The 7,196-nt window shown below is 62.2% G+C and overlaps 1 protein-coding gene across 3 annotated transcripts in view; it reads right to left on the bottom strand.

The window, feature by feature from the left end:
• Positions 1-7,196, bottom strand: part of CDH22 (cadherin 22) — a 72,028-nt gene that overhangs the window by 11,971 nt on the left and 52,861 nt on the right. The window lies entirely within an intron of this gene.

The following is a 7,196-nucleotide window of genomic DNA, read 5'->3' as shown; positions in this document are numbered from 1 at the left end:
GCGCGCCCCGGGGCCGCGGCCTGCCGCGGCCCGGCGGCCTGCGACGAGGGGCAGGGGTCCACGGCTCCAGGCACAGGCTGTGCCCAGCAACGAGCCGTGCCAGCTCTCTGCATGCAGGACATGGTGCCGCGCCCGCGGGCTCCTGCTCTGAAAGCAGGCTGAGCGCAGCTCACACGATCCAAATCTCGCAGGATGGCCTCCTGCTTTCTGAAGCGCCTCGTGCTTTCAGAAATGAAAAATCCCTCGTCATCTGGCTCCTTTGTTCTGCCCGCAGGTTACAGCCCTGCGAGGCCAGGGCGGGAGGGAGCCGCATCTCCTCTCCTTGCAGCAGGAGCCGGCTGCCTGCCTGCTGGTAAAATTAGCGCCGGTCTGAGAGGGGCAGAGCAGCGCTCGCGCAGCACGGTAACGAGCTGGGAGCCCGAGCCCTTCCCCAGAGCCCCGGCTGACGGTGTGGGGATGAGATGGGGGTTTTGGGGGAGAAGGAGTCGTGACTCAGAGGCAGAAACGATCTGTTATTTTATAAGAGCACATTAGTGCAGCGAAACGCACCGGGATTGCTCTCGGGGAGAAGGAAGCAGAAGGCAGCCAGGCGGAGGGAGCAAGGAGGCAGAAAATCGGAGGGGAGGAGAGAGGTGCGCCTGGTCCTGGCTGCAGCGGTCTGCGAGCGAGGCAGAGGGGCTGAGTCCAGCCCATGGTACTGAAGGGTGCCACGTTGCCATCCCGGCCACCCACGGCGAGATGGATAACCTTTTCCTGCTGCTTGATGCTGAAGCAAGCTGGCATTGCCCCGAGGTGAGCGACGGAGAGTGAGATGAGAGAAGGCAGAGAGGAAGGATGGGGAGATAGGACAGGGCTGTCTGCTTTTCCCCCCAGTCTGGCTCCCTTTCCTCTCCCTCGCCTTGGCCAGGTCTATTCACAGCACACGCTGAGGGCAACCGGGCTGATTCCAAATTATTCTCGCAGCACCGGCAGAGAAACCACGTTGCCAACACCGCACAGACACGGTCAAGACCCACACGCCACAGAGCCAGGCTGCAGCCCCTGCAACACAGACCAGCAGCCCGTGTCCCTACCGGGCTCACCACCTTGCGACGACGGCTGCAAACAGCGTTTGCCAATATTCAGAATCAGAGCGGGCGACCCGTGGCCTGCGTGTCACCTCGGGATCGGAGCCCAGGGTGCAGGATGGTGCTAAGACGCATCTGCTGAATGCCCGCAGCTGCCTGCCCGCGGGTGCAGCTCCCCCCGAAGCACCCCTGCAAGCAGCTGCTGAAAAGAGCCTCTCCTTGAAGTGTCCTCACGCAAAGGGCCTTTGCACCCCCGAAGAGTTACGGCCGCCCGAGCCTGCTGCCCAGCCCTGGGCAGTGACAGGGACGCAGCCCTGGCATCTCTCGGGGACCAGCGAGATTAGCAGTGGGGCTGCCGGTCTCTGCAGACCAGGGCAGCGGGACAGGCTCTGCGTCTCCCGACCGCCAAGGCACCGCGAGCGATTGCGATTCGAAGGCCCAGCATTGCAACATGTTCAGGCAAAGCTGGTTCCTGCCTCCTACCTGCACCTTACGCGCAGGTTGCAAAGCTACAAAAAATATTCCCTGTGCATTCCTTTTCTTTCTTTCTTTTGTTTTAATAAGAAACCTCTCCAGTTTTTCTTCTGTAAGGGATGCAGCACGGACAGAATTGCTGACGGCCTGGAGCGCAATCAAGATTTTGCTGGACTGCGTTCCTGATCAACCGGGATGCTGAGCACGTACCCATGGGCCCAAACACACCCAGCACGCCTCGCCCGCACACAGCCGCTCCGTGTGTGCAGAGAAACATGCGCACACACGTGCATCCAGGCCCACACAGCCAGATCCATATGTTCGCGAGCACACGGGCCCGCTGGCAGGAAGAGCCACGTTTTCAGTCTCCTCGGCTCGCAATCCCTGGGAGCGAGATGAAGGCAGAGACGTATGACATCATCACACCGAGTCCGACGGAAAACCAGACCTGCTCCGGGGCAGCGCCGGGCAGGCTCGCGGGCACGTGCCAGGGGAGAGCATGCTCCGTTAGAAAAAGGAGGGCATCATCTTGCATTGCAGCAACTCTCCGCAGTATTCCCGCTCAGCTGACTGACATGCAAATTAGTTTAATTATTTCTTCTTCTCAAATAAATTATATTTTGCAGTGGCTGCAATATGTTGTGTCAGGCAAAATTACATTCAATATTTTTAAACTAATTGATGTCAGCCTTGAGAAAACCTGATTGACAGCAGTGAGGAAACGAAGCTGCTACCTAAACGGGTTCCTAAATTAAAATTAAACATGCCGTTTTCCTGCATTTCCTTCAGGAGTTTGAATGCCATTAATCTGCAAAGACCAAGCAAAGAGAGGTGGAAAATACGCAGAGCATGAGCAAGCTGCTGGGAGCGCGGCGAGGGAGCGCCAGGCCCGTGACTGGCAGCTGCCGGCTTCAACCCGGGACCAGGAGAAGGATGCGCAGCCCGGTCGAGTCCGACGCGGTTCCAGGACGGGGCTGCGCGGCGCCATTCCCAGGCAGCAGGCGCATCTCGAGCCCCGGCTCCTCTCTGCTCCCTTCCTGCCCCGGACAAATCTGGCCGCAGGGGGACTTTGCTGTCTGCGGGGCGCGTCGTCTTCTGCGGCGCCTCGCAAGCGCGGTACTCAGGGAAGCCCATGGCGCAGCGCACGTGGGCAGGGACCCTCGCCCTGCCTGCAGCGTGTGGAGCCCAGGGATTCCCAGCCCCAGCCCCGGGGCCCAGCAGTGCCGGATCCCGAGGCACGACAGCAAGCACGCTCCACAGTAAAAGCTGTTGTTCAATTAACCAAAGTTACCTAATCAGGTCGTTTTCCTCATGCTATTTACTGAGACACTAAATTCCAATGATTTCATGCTGTCCCTGCTTTCTGCGTGCAGCAGACTGCAGCACCGATGGCATGCAACTGCGGGCAGCTGTCGCTGCGGGACGCTGGCGGTTTCAGGCGGAGGCTTTCAGCAGCAGGGGGTGGGTGTCGAGGGGCGCCTCCACCTCGCCCTCGCAGGCAGGAAAGCCACGCTCTGCGACTTCAGTTCAAACTGAGCTCCTGTCCAGCGACCCTGGACTGCAGCCGGCTGCCCCGCTGCGCCCGGCAGAGATGGACGGCACTCGAACAGGACTTCTCTCCTCCGGACATCCAAGCGCTGGAATGGCCGCGCCATTCAACACCCTGGGCGGCTGGAGCGGGGGCCGCCTCGCCACCTGCAGATGCGGGCGCAGGGCGGTCCAGGCAGGTTGTGCGCTCAGGGCCCCTTTGCAGCCGCGTGCGCTCATTCTTGCAAGGGGACCTCAGCCCCCGGAGCACGGTGCTGACCAGAGACACGACACATCCTGTGGCAAGCGGCAGCGCCCCGGGGAGCGGCCTCCCTGCCACGAAGCAAAAGCGAGGGCGTCGCTGCCATTCCCAGAGCCGACATTCAGGATCGCAGCGAGGCCAGAAGCACGAGGGAGGGACTTGCACCCCACCGCGAGCATCAGGGCGCAGGTCCGAATGGAGCACTTGAGCATCCAGCTGCCCCAGGCTTGTTGGAAGGGGCGTACGCCCACACTTCCCCTCTGTGAGCCCAAGCACAGCTGCCTACACGGGCAGGCAAGCGGCCCTTTGCACATGCAAGATGGGCTCCCGGCGCGGCCGCAGCTGCCAGCACACGACACGGGGGCAGCCACGCGAGCATCAGGGCGCAGGTCCGAATGGAGCACTTGAGCATCCAGCTGCCCCAGGCTTGTTGGAAGGGGCGTACGCCCACACTTCCCCTCTGTGAGCCCAAGCACAGCTGCCTACACGGGCAGGCAAGCGGCCCTTTGCACATGCAAGATGGGCTCCCGGCGCGGCCGCAGCTGCCAGCACACGACACGGGGGCAGCCACCCTCCGAGGACGAGCCGCAGCCGCTGCTCCCGAGGCGAGTGGAAGTGAAGTGGCAGCAGCAGGTAAGAACACATCGTGTGTAGAGAGCTCTCGCCTCCCCCGGGCCCTGCCCTCGCTCAGCGGCTTGAGAGTAATTAAATTGCGTCCAAACACAATGCTCTGATTAAAGCCGGTCTCCAGCAGGAAGATTTATCATCTCAATTACCAGCAGTGGACACAGCAGTCAAGGCCTCATCATTTCACATGAGCAAAGAGGAAAACAAGAAGAGCATCGCTAATATTAGCCCAAGGAAGGTAAACAGCTTGCGTGAGAGATGGAGATGTATCTCTGCGAACGCTGGGGCTGGTCCCAGGTCAGGTTTGCTGAACAAGCCCAAGTCTCCTCCCGGATGCACACTTACCAGGGCCAAACAGCGTGCCCAGCGCCAGGCAGCAGCACCGCTCGCCCTGGCGCCGGGCGCTCCGCCAGCGGCCGGCCCGGACGTCTCCTCCGCGGGAGCCCGAGAGCCACGGGTCCGGCTGCTCACTCCAGAGACCACAGCACCAGGACTGGGCAGCAGCCAGGTCCGAGCCAGGCCTGCCCGGAGCTGCTGCCAGGCGGAGCAGACGAGGGTCCAGGAGCCAACACGCAACAGGCGAGCGCCACGCCAGCTCCTGCTTCGGGAGCCGTCGTGGGGCCCGGGAAGGCACAAACCCCTGAGCGGCGCATCCGCCAAGCACCTGATGACAACCTCCGCCCCAGAAGCATCCACTCTAGCACTCGTTATTTTAGGAAACCGGCTCCGCACCAAGCAGGATCGCCTGGGCTGGAAGGGGCTTCCCCTGGGGCCTGTGCCCCACACGGCCGAACGACGGGAGGAGAGCCTGGATGGAGGATGGGGCTGGGTCCTGGACGAGGACCTGGGGGCTGCACACCAGGGCTGCATCTGGTTTAAGTAGTACCAGAGAACAGAGCCCGCGCCAGGTTAGGGTTAGGGTTACCCGCCTCTCCCGTGCTCACCCGGCTGCCACAGCCTGTCACCACCAGCCTCCAGCCTGTCATCTGCTCTGAGGCCCCGCGCTGAAACTCCTTCTGTCACTTTGAAGGCCTTACCTTTACAACTGCCCTTTCCACCAGAGAATTCAGACATAAATTGTACTTTAAATTCAATATCAGTCATTAATATTTCATGATTACAAAACGTTAAGGATAATGTCACTGGAAGGAACGTCTGGACAGTTAAAATGCATGAGTCAGAACTGGGTGATGGGGGGAAGTCGGCATACTAACGAATCTCCCCGGCTCCCGGAGTAATCGGATCTGACAGCCTCCCTGCTGGAGGGGAACTGCAGCATTCACTGCCTTGTTCCCAAATCGGAGCTGCCGTGTATAAATATTTTCCTTCTGATTCTTGTCACCTCGTGTTTGCTGCAAGAGACAAGTCGCTCAGCGTCGCCAGCGCCCCCTCCGCCGCCCCCCGCTCCCTGCCCACCCTCGCCACCGTGCCCTTGCGGAGGGAACAGCCTGTACCAGCACGGGCAGCCAAGCAGCCTGGACGGGCAGCCCTGCTGCGCTGCCAAGGCCTGCCCGGACCCATCAAGTGTCAGTCGGCGCGCACGACAGCGCCGCGGCATGACAGCTTCCCCGCTAACACGCTGCCCGCGCCAGCCGGTGCGGCAAAGTGCCACTGCCCTCAACGCCAAGTCCCCAGGCCACGAGGACCCTGGGCCTCGGGAGAGTGCCAACGTGCGCCCCGCGTGCCCGCAGCCTTTGCAAACGCCCTCGTCGCCTCTTGCAGGGGATCGGCGCCCAGGCACCAGGCCCAAGCGCCGGGCAGGTGGGAGCGGCCGGGCCGAGTCTGCCGCGGCGCTGGAGGCCGATCCGCGCTGCCCCGTTCGAGGGGCGGGCAAGCAGGGAGGCGCTGGCCCCGTTCCCCACCGCTTGGCAAAGCCGCGATCCCCTCAGCGCCAGCGGAAAGAGCCCGTGGGGGAAAGCCAAAGGGTCAGATCCATTGTCTTACCGGGAAAAACCTGCTGGGCTGCACATAACGAGCCCAGGGCCTGCGCATACATTACAGGGAGAAGCGGGCTTCGAGGGTAATCTCTCTGGCCCCCTACCCAGCAGCTGAACGCCCGTGGTTAATCAAAGCCTTTTCTTTTTTGGCACTATTATTATTTATTTTCTTTTCATTCCCCAGGAGCAGCTGATTCAAAGCCTCCGTGAGCAGCAGGACCAAGGGTTTGTTCTTTTCTTTCGCTAAGTGAAGTAGAAAGGATGAGCACGACTTCTGCGGGGGGCGATTCTGCTCGAGCCCGATGTCGGCAGCCTGCCCCGGCCCCAGCACTGCGACGGGCACGCACGCCCAGGGCTCCTTGCAGACGAGCGGTCCCGAACCTGCCTGCCAGCTCGCACGTCCCCTTATCCCACGGGGAAGGGAAGGCGAGGAGACGGGACCGGCACGCAGCACACGCGAAGCCCGGAAGGGAGCACGGCCCAGCGGGACCGGAGGGCCGGGCAGAGGCTTTGCAGCCAGGGTTCCCGAGCAGACATTTCACAAGACGGCGAGCGAGGTTGCCCGAGGCAGGTGCTCCGTGCTGCACGTCCTGGCTGCCGTGGCGCAGCCTGTCCTCGGTGCCCAGGCCTGAGCGCCAAGCCGACCTGGCGCAGCGGCTCCGCTCCCTGCCTCACTGCCCTTCCCACATCTCAGTATCTTTCCGTCCATGCTCCCTCTCCAGAGTGGCGTCTGGCTCTCTCTCCAGCTCATCTGTATTCACCCATGAGGCAGGTGCTCCCTCTCTACCTGCCATCGTGCTGAATATTTATTCACCAACAAAAAGCGCCTTCCTCTTAGTGGAACAGAGTGTGCCAGCCCTCTCGGGGAGCAGCAGCAGAGGAGCATCAAGAGGCACGCTCAGAAATCCTCTCCGCCGCCTGCCAGCTCTTCCCCGCGCTGCCCGCAGTCCTCCAGGCCCCGGCGAGGGAGCCGACGGATTTGTCTCGCGCAGGGGCTCGTGCGACGGCTGGGGCGCTTGTTCCCTCGCTGGCTTTTTGGAGCGCAGAGGAGCAGGCTGCGCACACCTGGGGAGGCGTGGGGCGGGCGCCAGGAGCGCCTCAGCAGAAGAGATACCCACAGCCTGCAAAGGCAGCAAATGCAGGGGCATCTCCAGACCTCCCAGAGGCCCTTCAGGTTCACCCTTCCTCCAGCCGCCCACCCCGCGGGCAGCCCCCCACAGCCCGAGCACGCAGGGGCGAGGAGAGCTGTCCTCCGCCACGGCCCCGCCACTGCCCACGGCCAGTGCCCGGGGCAGGAAGGCC

The sequence above is a fragment of the Alligator sinensis genome, unplaced genomic scaffold, assembly GCF_000455745.1.
Source record: "Alligator sinensis unplaced genomic scaffold, ASM45574v1 scaffold1369_1, whole genome shotgun sequence".
Taxonomy (NCBI): domain Eukaryota; kingdom Metazoa; phylum Chordata; order Crocodylia; family Alligatoridae; genus Alligator; species Alligator sinensis.
The sequence above is the reverse complement of the archived record's forward strand: the minus strand, read 5'-3'. Positions and strand labels throughout refer to the sequence as shown.